The sequence below is a fragment of the Callorhinchus milii genome, unplaced genomic scaffold (assembly GCF_018977255.1).
Source record: "Callorhinchus milii isolate IMCB2004 unplaced genomic scaffold, IMCB_Cmil_1.0 Scaffold3, whole genome shotgun sequence".
Classification (NCBI taxonomy): Eukaryota; Metazoa; Chordata; class Chondrichthyes; order Chimaeriformes; family Callorhinchidae; genus Callorhinchus; species Callorhinchus milii.
Window position 1 is genome coordinate 85,652,787 of NW_024704744.1, and position 17,465 is coordinate 85,670,251.

Here is a 17,465-nt window from a genome sequence, read left to right on the forward strand (position 1 = left end):
AATAATAATCCCTCCAAAAAATAAAACAATAATAAATTGGTAATTTTCAATCCACAACTGTTTGTGGGACACTGCTGTGCGCAATTGGCTGCCGCGTTTCGCCTACAAATATACAGTCAATTCACTTTACAGTATATTCTGTGAAGCGCTTTGAGACATCTGGAAGACGTAAAAAGCGCTATATCAAATGCAAGGATTATTTATTATTTATTATTATCACACAATGGAAATCTTGTACCAACTCCCTCTTCCCACCTCAATGACCTGTACCACACAGAGCAAATCATATTAATAAGGCCCAGCGACCACATTTGAGAGCTACCTCTAGTTTACTGTGACCCTCAGCAGACTTCTGTTTCTTGTATCTGTGGATCTCTATCAATACCTTGACTCACTGTGGAAAGTTGATGACGCTGGGATTCAGTATTGATCCCTCTCCTTTTCTTCTTCTCCATTATAAGGACGTAAGTGAATTATAAGAGGTTAGAGTCCTGTAGCTCAGTGGTTAGAGCACTCGCCTCACAAGCGAGAGACCTGGGTTCAATTCCCGGCAGGACGAAAGTTTGGGCAAGTTTCCTTACTCCACATGCCTCTGTTTACGTAGCAGTAAAGTAGAACCCGGTTGTTAGTCGATTGACGGATCGCTTTTCCATGGGTAATAATTCCTTCAAAAAAATAATAATAGTAAATTGGTCACTTCAATCCTTGACTGTTTGTGGGACACTGCTGTGTGCAATCGACTGCCCCGTTTCGCCCACAAAATATACAGTCAATTCACTTTACAGTATATTCTGTGAAGTGCTTTGAGACGTCCTGAAGACATAATAAGACGCTATATTGAATGCAAGGATTATTGTTATTATCCCAGCTCGCATAAAGCAAGTGAAAAGGCCCAAGGAAAGTAGAACTGTCACTACTAGTCCAATCGTTCCCTCTTCCCTGTGTCTCTCACAGGAGTATTGCAGCGCAAAAAAAATAAAGGTTTAATCATACTTGTGTCTGACATATACAGAAGAAAACCCATCATCGTCATTATAAATACAAAGTAAAATCTATCCCAAGTCATCTCTGCTAGAAAATGTACTTTTAGTGTTTCTCTCACACTTCTGGGTAGGATACAAGAAAAGGCTTGTAATATTTGGGTGAATGATTCTATCATCACCTCTGTGCTGTAATTTTTCTGTCTCGCTCTCTCTTGCTTGCTCTCTCACAACATTTTGTGCACTGATGTGATTGTTTTTCTTCTGAGCTTTCATTTTGACCCTCACAAGCTCTGAGTGCAGCAACCTGTACACCCTCCCTCCTCCCTCTAGCCTCGCCTTGTGGAAATCAAGATTCAATGCACTCCCAATGTAAGGCACTCTTTTCCTGGACATCAAGAATATGGAACTCTGTACCTTCCTCAGCCTTACCTTCCTCTTTCTTTCCCAATCTACAGGTCTCTAAAATCTATGTTTGGTATCAGCTAAATACTGTACTACATGTACACAATAACTGTACCTTATAGTAATTCCTGTGAAATGCTTCGAGATGTTTCGATTATTATTACTATCTCTTCATTTAACTCATCTTTTCTCCTACTCTGTTCACTACATCATGGGCCTCAGACTTCTGTTCGTTATCCTGGTTTTCCATTCAAAAATTGTTGCTAAAGATGTATCTGTGGGTCCCAGCTATCTAACAGTGTCAGGTCGAGTTAACCCCTCGCTGGAACTGATGCAAGGGTTCTATCGGATTTTTTCTTTGAAACATTGAATTAATTCTGTGGGCTTCATTGTATAAATATTTACAGATTAAAGTCGTTCATCCAAACTCATCTTGTCTGAACAGGCTGGTTTATTCAAAGCATCTGGATCTCACAACATGTTCCCTGTGTAGAATTATTTCCTCGTGTTGTTACACAACAGTGTTGGTTCAATGGGTTGAAATCTGTGCCATTCAATTATCCTTGTGGTAATTATCACAAAAAATGCATTTATGAAATGTTGTAAATTTCAGCTCGATATTGTTTAGTGTGACATGGCATTGGAATTAATGGGTCATCAGCTATCCCGATAATTCACTTATCTAACCGGAGTTGTGTCTCAATCCAGAGTTCAGTAAAAATTCCAAACAGAATTCTTTGCCATGTCGGCCTTTCATGAGATTTCCCAAAGGAGCCAAAGGTGCTGCAAGTAACTGAACAGAATTTTTACTCGCATGATGGAATAAACAGCATTCATCCGTAATTGTTGTTTGTTAGTACAGTGGCCAGGGAGCTGGGGTCAACCAAGGTCAGCTGTTCACCTATTGACATCATGCCATCAGCAACTAAATCTGTAGTGTCTTTTGGCAATTCTCATTTTCCTTCCTCTTTAGAGGTGAATGGAAACCTCCCGGGTGCAGACTCAAAAAATGGGCAGCTCAAAGGATTTTATTGGATGCAGGCTATTTTCTTGCATCTGATAAACCCTAATTGCTCTTACTAACCATTCTGTCTTGCTTCATGTAGAATGGTGAGAAAGTTTGCAGTAATTGCTGTGAAATGCCTCTGCTTTTGTTAGAGGCCCTGCACTCATCTGGACAAGACAATAAGTTCCCTTCCAGCCCATTCAGCCAGCTTTTCCTTTTCTTATAATGTTTCACAGGTTTGCTTCATTTGCAATTCAGTCTTAACACAAGAGACCCCGGCTGGGGTCAAACAGGATCAATTGTCCCGCAGGATTTACCAGAGGATTTCAAGCTATAAGGCATTTAAAGCCTAAAATTCCTCTGAGTCTTAGCCTATAAGAACATTTTGTCTTATGATTTAAGCTTACGCAGAATTATAGAAAATTCTGAAACCCAAGATTAACAAGCCAATTTATTTTTACCAAAACCGCTAGCTTTCAGTGTATGACTGAATTTTAAAGAATTTTATACAACTCTGAACAATCTTAAATTTAAAGACAATATGGCTTTACAGGCTAGGACTTGATAGTATTTCAGGCCCAAGGGTCGTGTGTCTTCTCCGATTATTGACGTATTGTATCGAATAGCTTCTTGGGATTAAAATGAAAAGCTTGTACAATGGGGAACAAAGGAAAAATGATTGGCCAGGGTTTACCCACCAGGGATCCAGAGACTCCTATGTGTGGTTACTTTCAAAGCCTATTGATCCTTTAATCACTTAAGGATTTCACTGCCCTTCTATCTGTGAGTACACAAATTTGTGTTGCATTGCCTTCGGTGTCTGCTATTCCCCAACCCTCCCTCACCTCCACACCACCACCAGATTGTCAGTTCACACCCCACATTAAGCCTTTGGGCTCACAGTCGGGGTTAACACACCAGTACAATATTGGAGGAGCACTACAGAGTCAGCCTACTGTACTGAGATTCCATCTGTTTGTTCAGTTGGTATTAAAGATCCCATCCCACTATTTGAAAACAAAAGACCATTTCAGCTGGTGTCCAGATTAACAATCCATGAGATAAATTGGTCATTCATTTCATGCCTATTTGTAGCAACTTGCTGTACGCCAGCCTCATGTCTGTTTGCCCACACATTTGGTGGCAATTATGTATATATATATGTAGATAATATATATAGGTATAGTGCTTACAGGTGGGTCAATGTTGTATGCATTACATTAGATGCAAGAATTTCACCCACAAATATACAGTCAATTACCTTTACAGTCTATTCTGTGAAGCGCTTTGAGACATCGAGAAGACATGAAAAGCGCTATATCAAATGCAAGGATTATTATTAATTATTAATAAATGCAGCATCAGAGGCCTGAAGTTTATCATTATTAGTCTAAAAACGTTTCACTGAAAATTTCAGATTGTACGATTTGGGAATCATCTTAAATTCCACCTTGATTTGACACAAAAAGCTGAAGGGATGCACGCCTCCCACTGACTCTGGAAATGGCGCTCGCCGTGTCTCCCTAGCCTGTCTGTACAGGTAAGGGATGTGGGTTTTTTAGCAATGTCGACATTTACAAACCCTCCCCAGACTGAGGAGGAGGACATCCGAGGCTGCAAAATGAAGTCATGATTTGCGAGTTGCTACCGAAGCTGGTGCCAGTACGGAGGAATCTGCCCCACAGTCTAAACAGAGCAGAATGTACAGCACCAGAAGCCTTGGGGAAACACAGTTCCAGCTGCAGTATAAACATGACACAGCATATTCAATCACATCACATCACAGCACCACGCCAGCCACTGACTTGGTTTACTCGGCACTCAGTCTGTCAGTGCTCCTTGGTCTATAACAGGCACAAAAGCAAACACTAATCTTGGCAAATCGAATTTTAATAACTCTAAGGGTTAACAATTACTCTCAAGTCGTGAGTGTGTCTGCGATTTACCAAAATGATGATAAGAATTGGAATATCAAAGGCTGACCACTGAGAATTTTCTTTATTTCTGGAATGCAATGGAAAGCTACTACCTGCAGTTATGTGACCTGCAGATTCTATATAAAATCATAGTAATCTTTGCATTTGATATAGCTCCTTATTACGTCTTCAAGAAGTCTCAAAGCGCTTCACAGAATATACAGAATATACAGCAGCCAATTGCAGTGTCATACAAATCATACAGGTTATACAAATCATACAGCATAGAAGAAAGCCATTTGATCCATCATATCTGGTCCCAGTATCTGTAAGAAAGAAATGTGTTATGACCTTTCAATCTTTAATTTATAGCGGTCAATTCTTAATTAATTGTGTCATTCTGATGTGAGGAAATTCAGCTCTGAAAATAAGTTTGGTGTTGGAACGTTCCTGCATGTTGGCATCATGGTTGTCCAGATTTCTTAATTAGGAATACTGTAATATTGACCCCAAATTCACAAAGGAGCACTCAACTGGTTGATAAACTGTTCACCACTTTTGGATCTGCAAGTATTACTTTTATGCTAAACAGTAACGTTATTGATTGAGCTATTGGAGGGGAACTGGACTAAAATATTCTCAGAACAGTCCCAAAGATTCTCTCCTTTGCATCTTATTACTTCATGCTGTGATTACCAAAGTAAAGAAACAAATCAAACTGAATATATAGTCTGCCTATTCAGATGTATGTAAAAGATCCCATGATACTTCTCTCGAAAAGAGAAGAGAGTTTCTCCCGGTGTTCTGGCCAACAAATCCCCCAAATGAAACTCACTCCATGGCTGTTTGTGGGAAACTGTTGTGCACAAATGCATTGCCACATATGCCTACAAAAACACAGTCACTACACTTTATAGTAAATCCTATGGAGCACTTTGAGGCATTCTCCTGACGTGAATTCACAATTCTAAATTGAAGGACTTTTTAAAAAACACACATGAGTTGTGAAAAATGTCAGCTGAATCCAATCACTTGAGGTTTCCCAGACATTTGGCAAAGAAGTACACACATCTCCATTGTTCCAAGTTCATCCAATGTTACAGAGGAGCTGAATAACACTGGAGAGAAGCCACCATTATTGCTCCATTCCCGGCTTTGTTCAAGGTGTAAAGTGACACTGACTGAACTCACGTAGAGATGAGGCTGCCAATAATCTATCCATTGGCAGTGGTTGAACCACAAAGACTTTCATTCAATCAATGTGCGGCTGGCATGTGATCCATAATGAGGAGTCTGACACAGTATCTGAAATCAACATGCAACTTCTCCAACCTAAATACTGTAGCTCAGTGGTTAGAGCACTCGCCTTGCAAGCGAGACACCTGGGTTCAATTCCAGGCAGGGCGAAACCTTGGGCAAGTTTCCTTACTCCACACGCCTAATAATAATCCCTCCAAAACAAAACAATAATAAATTGGTCATTTTCAATCCACGACTGTTTGTGGGACACTGCTGTGCGCAATTGGCTGCCGCGTTTCGCCCACTAATATACAGTCAATTCACTTTACAGTCTATTCTGTGAAGAACTTTGAGACATCAAGAAGACGTGAAAAGTGCTATATCAAATGCAAGGATTATTATATTATTATTTCTGTTTGATCTCCTTACATGGCCATTGCTGTATTGGTATTACTGTATTTTTTCTTATTTGTGCTCAGAATAATGTATTTTGTTTCCACAGCCCTTAACTTTGTCCTGACCTAAAGATCACCACTTTTCGTGCCCTGAACAGTAAAAGATCATGGACCTTCTTCATCTGGACCTCTCTGGGGGATTCTGTGACATTTCAGTGCCTGTGAAATGCCACTTCCTTGTGTTTTTTGAGCCAGGGCTCTCGGGTTTCTGATCTGGATTACTGGCTAGTTTGTTCGTTATTGGAATTGAATATCTGATTTCCTGCTTGTTAAGCATTTGAACTGTTTACCCTGGCTGAACTCTGCTCTTTGATGCCTACAGCTGGAGACTTTTAACTTTTAAAATCTTTAACCTCATTGACTGATCTATGCTTATTGGTGTCTGGCACAAACTCTTATTCAGTAAAACAGTAAATTGAATGACATTCCGCATTGCATCCTGAGCAGATTGCCACTGCAGTTATGGAATCCATGAGACGAACACAATTGTCTTCAAACCATTGCTGCACCCCTTTAATTTGATTTACAATGAATAACAGAGTTGAGTGGAAACCAGTGACAATCTGCGATATTGTGGGAATGCACCAAGGCTTTCAAGTTGTGGACATCATAGAAACAGTTGACATTGGATCCCTTTCGTTGTAAGCGTTTTGCAAAATAGTTTTTTTTCAAACATTTTCACCTTTCGTTGTTTACTCCTCCCATCCCCAACCTTGCTCCCTCTCCATCTCTGTGAAACGCTTTGAGTAATTCAGACTCTTCCACTGTCAAACACTCTGGGACGCTACAACTTGGGAATGCAAGTTGTTGTTGTTCAAGCACATGTCAGGCTTTGTGTCACTGCAATTTGCTGTTTACCCACAAAATGCATAACCACTACACTTTACAGTATATCCTGTGAAGTGCTTTGCGTTATCTTCCCCATGTGAAAAACACTATGTCAATTACAAGAATTAGAAGTACAGAAGAAGACCATTCGGCCCATTGTGTCATTATAAACTTATTATTATTATTTTCAATATTATAAGTTGTGCTTGTCCTCTTTCATAAATCAATCACAAGATTGGTTTGAAAGAAATTCCTTCAGCCCATCCAATCCTATTGTCCTCCGATCACAACATACTACATCCCATTGCATATGGATTACTTTGTTGTTTGTTACTAAGTTTGGAGAAGAAAAGCACTCTTGGGCTAAATTTGGGAACAGGATGGCAGACAGGGATCGAAGACACAGTCAAAGAGGCAAGTTTTTAGATGGGTTTTGACAACAGAGAGGAATGATGCGAAACAGAGAGATGTGGAAAGAAGATTCCAGAAAGTAAGGACAAAGTTGCTGAAAGCTCCCCTGCCAATGATGGGGTGGAGGGGATGGTGGAGGAGGACGCAGGGGATCACAGAGTTAGGACATGGCTGGAGCATAGAAGATCAGAGCAGTCAGGATGGTTTTTCCTCATACCTCTGATAATATAAATCCAAAGCTGAGTGCTGTCAGAGGCAGCCATAGTTTTTGTCTGGCAGCAGGTTCATACTCAACCTTTAAGGACAGGCACAGAGAGGTACTTCTTTCCACAGAAGGTAATCAACAGCTGGAACTGGTTTCCAGAAAGGGTTACTGAGGTCAGTGCATTTAAGAAAAAGCTTAATACCATAAGACTGTAGAATGGGTGTTATGGAAGGATGAGATCAAATGGACCAAAGGGTCTTCTTTATTCTGATATCTCTTGTGATCTTGCGAATTGTACGTTACAATAGAAGGCTGACTTTGTGAGCATGCTACTATGCATGCCATCGCTTGAATGCCATGTGCATCCTGCAGCAATGGTTCAGTTGTTGAAATAACTAGCATGAGAGATGGTTTTCATAATACAGTTTTAGGTGTCTTTTGCCACATCTGGCCATCTGCGTTGTCTGGAAAAAGTGAACAGAAATGCCTCAAACGACAACAAAGTGCAGAAAATCTGCACACTGGCTTTCTCTTGCCAAGCCCCGTATCCCTCTATAAAAGTTGTGAAGCCTCGACCCACCACATCACTTGAATTAGATGGTAATTTCAAAATTGCAGTTTTTGTTGAAATCCACATTATAAACAGATGCCAGGCACCAACTGGATACGTTCATGAGTCATTTCATTATAATGTGTGAGCCTGTCTCACAGGGACTCGAGGTAATGCAGAGCGGGGAACATCTGGATATTGACTCTTTCCTGCTCATGATTAATGCATTCTTGACCAATCTCGCCAGTTTGTCATTTGTGGGTTCTGAGATTTTTTTGAATTATGGAATAAACACTATTCCCCATTATGCTCCACTGTGTGCAAATGCTGTATCTACTAAGTGGTTAATGTGGCCTTCCATTGAAATCCAAGCTATTGCTTGTAAGCGCAAGAGGTGTAAGATGAAGTAAGTACACAGAAAAAAGGCAATTTGGCCCATTGTGCCTGTGCTGGTGCTCTGTAAGAGCCATCTGTTTAGTTCCACTCCTTTGCCTTTTCCCCATAACCTTTTAAATATTTACTTTACAGATGTTTGGCCAATTTCCTTTTTAAAGCTCATATAGATTCTACTTCAACCATGGATTCGAGGGGAACATTTCATGTCCCGACAAACCTTCTCTGTAAAACAATATTCTCCAAACCCCAGTCTTTATCTTTTTGGATCGTTCTTAAATCATTATCGCAACAAGCATGATCTAAAGAAACACGGCAAGAAATGCAGGTTCTGGAAACACTAGGTGCCATACACACCTAGTGCTTCCAGAACCTGCTTTGAACGTAACAAAATTTATATCAAATTTTGTTTCACACATTGGAATCTTTTCATTCATTTTAGATAGATAATAATACCGTCAGCAGTCTGTAGATGGTAACAAGGTTATTAAAGAAGTACTCCTTTTTAGAAAAGGAATTTGACATAAATGTAGTAACTGTGTATGTCTCACAAGCAGCAATGAAGGGAGTTATCAATTTTACCTGGGGGTTTGTTAACCAGGATACTGGGAGAAACTCTCTTCTTGTTTTGAATAGTGCCATGGGATCTTTAACGTCCATCTGAACAGGCAGATCGAATCTTAGTTTAACATCTCATCCAAAGAACAGAACCTGGTGCTTTCCACCACTGCATACAATTCAAAAATAAAGGGATATGGAGGAAGATGCTGAAGTCAATGGTTGTCTTTTTCCACTCGTGTAGAGAAAAATCCAATAATGTAAACATATAAATAGTCTTCAAACTGAACAAAAGCCCTGCTAAGAGACGTGGTGGATTTCTGCTGTCACTGTTAGCTCAATAAAACTCACTAATGCATCTTCTACAACTGTTTTGTGTAGTTAATATCTTTATTATTCCAGACTTTTATTAAGATAGAATGTAGCAGCAGGTGTCTACTTAATCTCTAGAGCTTATTTTGTTAGTCCATCGCTCCCAAGACGATCATATGTTAAACTGTGCTGTGTCCCCGTTTGTCTCTGCTTTTCTTGAATTATTTTGGGCAGCGGGTGTCTGACACATGCAGAAACCTATCACCGTGCTTAAGAGTATCCAAATCAAACCGAGAATGCCATACATTTCACCTATACATGGAAATTCTAGAGATGGACTCAATGGTGGACAAGATTCATGATTGTGATGTAAAATGGGGGTGATTTGTCATGGACACCAATTAATGGTGGGGTGGGGGGTTGACAAAAAGCATAAATATCCATGTGTTTAACTCTTTGTCGGGCTTAAATGGAACTTCTGAACTAGGCTGACACGTTAATGCAATAGTGGGGGGGTGCTGCATTGTCGGTGATAATGGTCTTAAGATGAGACCCTAAATTCAGGTCCTTTCTGCCTGTTCTTCAAGTTAAGATTCCATGACAAAGTAAACCCTTTCTGAAAGTTGTAAGTGTTTTTCTTCACAATCCATTTAATTCTTTCTCATGTTCAGTTTCCTTTTCCTTACAGTCACTGCACTTTAACGGAGTATTCTGTGAAATGCTTTGGGGTATCCTCCATGTGAAAGATACTATACCAAATGTATTGATAATTAATATAATAAGTTTGTGACTTAAACTTCTGACTCCTATTCTTTTTAGCTTTGGTGATGTCATGCACTGTGGACTGTGAGCTTTCCACCGAAATTTCTCAATAACACAATTCAGGAAAAACAACCCAGCAAGCCATTTGAGGTCTGCAACAATTCAGAATACAAGATGGGCTAAAAAGATGGCTTTTATCATCTCAAAATCTGTGGCATTATTTAGAAACAATCTTTTTTATTGCTGCAATTGTTAGGATGTTTTTTTTTGCTGTGTGCAAAGAACGGAGACAAATTAGAAAAGAATTGCAGCATAACTTAATAGAACGAAGGTTACAGATAATTTGTGGTCAGGACAGTTTGTCTGTTCGCTCCAAACACCTTCAGTTTGTGTGTTGCTATGTTACAGAAGACTGGTGCTGCGTCATTGCTTTGGCAAACTAGGATCTATAGTCGCAGGGCAGAGGTCAGGGCCCAGAGGAATTTGACAGCCACATGTAGTAAATCACCAGAACGGTCTTTGATGAATGCTTTCTGAAACTCCAGTTACTCATTGGGGTTCAAGGATAAATCAGAGGCATCCATATGGGATATGTAATTCATTGAAAGACAGTGTGCAAGTAAACAGGACCTGAGATCTGTGCCTTTAGTCTTGTTCCATATTTAAACTCCCATTGACAGCCTTCCTCCTGTTTTCTCTTTCTCACTGCAATCCCAATTAGAGAAACAAAGTTAACAAAATTTCATCTCCATTCAAAGTAGAAATACACCAGAGTACTCTGTTCCCACAGAGCGGTTGCACAAAACCCCAACGCTGACCGACGTTTTAAAATCTCATTTGTTTTTGATCAGTTGTAACATAAAAACCAAGAATACAAATTTAAATACATTTTGAAATAACAAGCAGCAGAGCTCAGTGTAAAGCGAGCTTCAAAATAAACTGCATAATATTCATAGAAACAAATGCGGGTAAAATCCTGAGATGTATGGCACCTAATATGCGGCACCTAATATGCGTTAAGATGTGCTACATTGTTTGGTCACCTCCTCCCTCCCCCGGCTCAGCATCAGCCTTCACCACTGTTAAGCGCTCCGAGACGCTGTTCCACGTGAATGGCTCTGTATAAATGCAAGATGTTGTTATTGGAGAGTAAACAAAAACAACAACAAAATTACATTTGTATAGTTAGGAGGTCGCAGAGGTAGGGGAGAGGGAGATCGTTGGAGGGCTTTGAAGGTGAGGACCAGGATCTTGAACTGTATCCTCTGTGTGATGGGAAGACAGTGGAGTCAGCAAGGATGGGGGTGATAGATAGGGTCACGGAGCCTGGTGCGGGAGAGGACACGGGCTGCAGAGTTCTGGATGATCTGCAACCTATGGAGGGAGGAGTTGGGGAGGCTGACAGGCAATGAGTCAAGCCTCGATGTAATGAAAGCTGAGGGTTTCGGCGGCTTGAGACAGTGGCGGAGCCGGGCGACTTTGCGGAGGTGGGGGAAGGCAGAGCGGGTCATGGAGCAGATGTGGGGTAGAAAGGATAGTTGAGGGTCAAACAAGACCCCAAGGTTCCAGACTGGCTTAGCAAGGTGGAGTGTGCAACCATGGATGGTGCCTGAGGTGAGGAGGTGCTGAAGTGAGCCAATCAGGAGAGCCTCAGTCTTGTTGACGTTCAACTGAAGAAAGTTAGCTCTCATCCAGGACTTGATGTCTGACAAACATTCTGTCAGGACAGCAGTGGTCCTGGAGTCAAGGGTGGGTGAAACCAGAGTGAAAATGATTACCTAACATCTGAAATTCCTTTGAAGAGTTATTGTAGTTTTTTTCGGGAAATAGTAACTGCGTCCAACCATTGCAAAAGAACTGAAACATCCAAGGTTTTTCAGGGCTTCTGTCAGACATCCAAATTTATGTTATTCTGAGAAGGACAAAACCAGCATCCATTTATGGCTTCTAGGAGCAGTGTAAACTGTAGTGGTGTTGGTGGGAAACGCCACAGAAATTGGAAAACAAATATCTGTTTATAAGAAAAATCTACAAAGAGGATTCTGAAAGATTTGGGACAACAGTTTAAAAAAAATAATATTTGTATTTAAAATTAAAGGGATGAATATTTACATATATTATATATATAATATATATACACACACATCTCCATCAGTGAGCTTCACTGTGTCTTTCTTTCTAGCTTCCAACCATTTCTAGCTTGACTCAGTCCATCCGCAATCCATTTGAGAGGGAAAGAGAGTGGGATCACTCAGGCTTTTGTCTGCAGTACTTTATCACATGTGACACCATCATTTACCTTGCCCTCTGAGATGCCTTGATCAGTTGTAGTGGTTGAGGTGGGAGACATGAAGAAGGTGAGTGTTACAATGCAATGCAGGCGACATTTCAAAGTGCTTTAATAATAAAAATAATAATCCTTGCATTTGATATAGCGCCTTATCATGTCTTTGAGGCCTTTTATGAGGAGGAGGAGGAGGAGGAGGAGGAGGAGGAGGAGGAGGAGGATGGAGGATGTCACCTCCATTCTTCCCCCAGCTCCTCTCTTCTAGTGACATCCAACTCAAATATCTTAGTCAAGCTTTCAGCTTGGCTGCTCAATGGGCTGTACCACAGGAAAACTGGAGGAGATGAACAAGGTGGGAATGGGTGAGGAGTTCTCTGACGTACACTCTGGGGTCCCCAAATCTCTGGGGTCCCCTGATACTCTCTGTAATTTGCTTCCAAACTCACAACACTCTACAGGAACTCCTGTGAAGCTCTTCAAGATGCTTTGACGATATGATAAGGCATTATTTCAAATTAAAGTTTATTATTAGTATTATAAGCAGAATGCTTCCCTGCGGAAAATTTTCACATGTAGGTGGCATACATATCAATGAATCATAGAACTATACAGCACAGAAGGAGGCCATTCAGCCCTTTGTGTCTGTGCCATCTCTTTGAAAAGAGCTATCCAAATCAATCCATCCAAAATATGTGGAACTCTTAGTCAGGTTTGGATACCTTTAAACATAGCAATAGGTTTCTTCATGTGTCACACACCCAGCTGACCAAAAGAAACAACAACCACTTATATATAGCTTTCCTCATGCGGGGTAGCATCTCAGAGCATTTGAATCTGACTTGGAATCTAATCTGTCCTAGGTTTGCGTGGCTCAATTCAACACTGATCAGTGGCTTTAACAAATTGGGTTGTTTTTACTTTTAAGGCTTTTCTGTACAAAGTACGAAGGAATAATAAAAAAATCCTCAATTTGATATAGTGCTTATATAATATTGAGATGTTTTAAAGTGCTTCACAAGTAATTGCTATCAAATGTAATGACTGTGTATTTGTTGACAAACATGGCAGTCACAGCAAGATGCCACAAACAATCATGTGAATTACCAACTTAACTGAAAGATATTTTTTGGCTCGTTCACCACAAAAAACTCCCGTGTCTAATTTGAGTAAAGTTTGGGCATCTTTAGTATGCACTTAGATAGGTAAATGGGACCTTGGTTTGAATTCCCATTGGAAGATGTCAGGTCTGTTTGTTCACTGAGAAATGCACCATTGGAGAAATCCCAGAAATAAAGCAAGTTGCACACCCATATTTTGGGTTAGAAGAAATTGTCAGCTGCCAGGAAATGGACTCCGCTTGTGGAATTTTTTGCCTTTTTGGCACCAGTAGCAAAGACCTCCACGGCTTGCTTCCTTTGTCAGTGTTTCCTTTGCTCACACATATCTCCCTCCAGTCATCGATGTTTATAGCAAGATTCTGGTGTGAACAACTTTGTTCTTCCAAGTAGAATGGGCCTCCCACACAATGTATAAACCAGAATCATTTTGACAGCTTCCCAGCAGACTGACAGATGTGCTGCAGATTTCATGGTAGGAAAGAATTTTTTTGTCTTTGATTTCTGTGATCAGTTTGATATGCGAGCTCATCATTGCAGTCAAATCAGAAGCTCATAGAAATAGGAGACCATTCAACCAATCTTTGGTACTGGATCCTCCACTGGAGCTATGTACTCCAATCCCAATTCTATACTCTTGTTTCCTCTTCATATACATTTCTAATTCTAAGACAGCAGTTCAGGAGAGTTACTAACCAATATCACTTCTAGTTACCATGTGGCTCATTGTTTTAAGCCTGAATGGGATATCGTGCAGCATTCCTCTTGTTCAGAGAGGATTATGGTTGCAAGGTTGAGGATTTGGAAGCCGTTTTAATAATACATAATCCCTACATTTAGTATAGCGCCTTTCACTTCAGGAGGATGTCCCAAAGCACTTCACAGCATAGTGATTGTGTTTTGGGGGTGAAAGCAGACAATAAGCCCAGCAATGTCCCACAAACAACCATGAAGTGAATAACCAAATTTTATTCGGGGGATTGTTGGCCAGGACACAGGAGAAACTTCCTTCTTTTTTCAAATTGTGCCATGAGATCTTGTACATCCACTTCAACAGATACATAGAAACATAGAAACAGGAGTAGGTCATTCAGCCTCTCATGCTTGTTCCGCCATTCTATAAGATCATACCCGCCCTTGCCCCATATCCTTTGATACCTTTACCTAACAAATATCTTTGTTTTTGTTTCAGATTTCCAGCATCTGCAGTATTTTGCGTTTTGCCTAACAAATATTTATCCACCATAATCTTGAAAATTTGACTGGATCCAGCATCCACAGCCTTTTGGAGGGACCAGATTGCCACTTCCCTTTGGGTGAAAAACTGCTTCCTGATTTCACTCTTAGCTCTATTTTTAAGATGTATCCCCCCTTTCCCCTCAGCCCCTCCCCCCACCTTGTTCTGGATTCCCCTACCAGAGGAAATAGTTGCTCTGTATCTGTCAAATCCCTTTACTATTTTAAAAACCTCAGTTAGATCACCCCTCAACCTTCAAAACTCAAGGGAATACAGACTGTGTTTAAGCAACTTAGCCTCATAATTTAACTCTTTAAGCCCTGATATCATTCTGATGAATCTGCACTTCACCCCCTCCAGAGCTAATATATCCTTGCTGAGGTGCAGTGCCCAAAAGTGAATGCCATACTCTAAATGGGGTTTAATTAGACAGACAGGGCCTCGGTTTAACGTCTCCTCGGAAGAATGGCACCTCCAACAATGAAGCACTTCCTCAGCACTGCATTGAATGTCAGCCTAGGCCACATGAGTTCAAAGTCCCAACATCTTGACCCCACAACTTTCTGACTCAGAGGTGAGAGTGCTACCAGCTCAGCCACGCTGACTTACATCTTGAACAGAACTGTAGAAAAAGGCTTCAAAATTAAGAATTGTATGATCTTGAATTTTAAGACAAGGGAGCCTTAAGGCAATGACTGCGAGAGATTTGGGACCTTAGATGCCCATCTTTCCAGCAGAGATGAATGGATATCAATCAGGCGTAAGACATTATTTCACCTGAACTCAGAGGAGGGAGGCAGGGGCTAAAGCCAATTGTACATTATTTCTACCACCTTACCTGAAATCAGAATAGACTGAGGATCAAACTTATGACCTTACTGATGTGTATGGTTCAGTTTCACACAGCATAGTGGCATTTCCAAAGGAATGAAGGATGTTCCCTCTCTTGCATAAGAATTGAATCCATCTGTTCGCTCTTGGCCAGGATTCAAACCTCTCAAATGCTGTGTTTCAAAAACAATCTAATTTAGTGTTGCTGCTCCCTCTTGAAAGGAATCCAGTCCAGTGATCTTACAGAGGTCTCCAAAATGTGTGAAGTATTTTCCGACTACGCTGTGCTAGAATCCCGATAGAATCTGTAACAAATCAGTGCAACATGTCAAAAGTGTCTGTGAAGAAAATATTCAGTGTTTGTAATACAAAAACATATGCATTTACTCTAATTGATGTCAGAATTGTAAAGAAGTGCAATACAGTTCAACCCTGTAATAGTGTGCCTCACTATACTTGGTTTGGATTAATGACAGAACCCCATGATCTACAATTTAATCATAATAATACTTACAATTGATATAGCACCAGGAAGACATCTCAACGCACGTCACAGTGCAATGTGAAGTGGAGTGACTGTTTTGTGGGCAAACACAGCAGGCAGTTTGTATACTGCAGTGTTCCATGAACAGCTACGAAGTGAATGACCAATTTTATTTGGGGATTGTTGGCCAGGGCACTGGGTGAAACTTCCTTCTCTTTTCAAATAGTGCCATAGGATCTTTAATATCCACTTGAACAGTTAGTTGGGATCTCGGCTTGATATCTCATCCAACAGTGCAGCACATCCCCAGCACTGCTTTGGATTATGGTATCAGCTTAGACTATGTGAGTTTCAAGTCCCTACGTGGAGTTTTGAACCCACAACCTTCTGACTCAGAGACAAGAATGCCATCAACTGAGCCAAGCCGACACACACATATGTTGACACGTATGCTGAAGTGCGGTAATCGTCTTACTTCTAGTGTTGCCTAGCCAGCTTCTTACGCATGGCTCGCTGGCTCAAAAGGCCTCTGGACATCCATTGGTTGATGTCCCCAGCAACCACCGAAAAAATGTTGAGAGCGCAGTTATCGGTGACTGGCCGGTTTGATGCACAGGGTGATCTTGACAATACTGGAAGTGCTGGAAAATAGCCACACTGCAACACGCTCCGGTATAAAGCAGGGTTTTGTATAACGGACCCCAACTGCTGCGTTACAACAGGGATCAGACTGTATTAACATGACTGACTGAGAGACGGAAAAGTAAACTTTGAAAATTGCAATATTGCAGAATGAAAAAAAAAGTTGAAATATTATTATTGCTGGGATGCCAAAACACAAGAGTCCTCAGTCTGACAGCTTCACTGCTGCTTCGAACACATTCTCTTGTTTTAATTTTTATTTCATGTGGATTCAGATTACTTTCAAAGAGCACTTCTCGAGCAGTGCTGATGGAAAACATAACATTGCTTGCCGTGTCCAGCCTACCAGATGAGGGCTGCCAATGCTGAAGATTGGAACCGTTTGCATGTAACGATACTGCTGAGCTTCTTACACACGAACCTGAGAAAAGGCTGCTTCTGCGCTAGTCTTTGAACTGACATTTCCACTGGGGATTTGCCCCAGCAGGCAGGTTAGTCTGTGTCAACTGCACTTCTTTCTCCCTTTTTTTTAAAACCAGCATTTCATTTAGTACCTTCCCCTCTTCCAACATCGGTTGATTGCTTGCTCCTTTTGAACATTCAGCCACTGTGCTTTTCCCTTGTCCTCTGGAAATCTTCCAAGACCAGTTTGCTTTGCAATCTCCCACCTGCCACAAAAATGCTGTATTCAATGCTGCGGACCTGAAATTCTACCTATCCTTAGCCAGTCAGAACATCGCTTAGTCTTAATATATATACTATCACCCGCAATGTTGGGAAACGTTTAAGTTCAGTCTTAATTTGGAAGTTGGTTATTTTTAGCACTGCGGAAAACCAGCCTTCAAATTT

At 40.8% G+C, this 17,465-nt stretch overlaps 1 non-coding gene across 1 annotated transcript; it reads left to right on the plus strand.

The window, feature by feature from the left end:
• The first annotated feature begins 487 nt into the window (after positions 1 to 487).
• Positions 488 to 559, plus strand: trnav-cac. The gene has a single exon. It is a non-coding gene; the product is annotated as a tRNA-Val (tRNA).
• Positions 560 to 17,465: the final 16,906 nt, after the last annotated feature.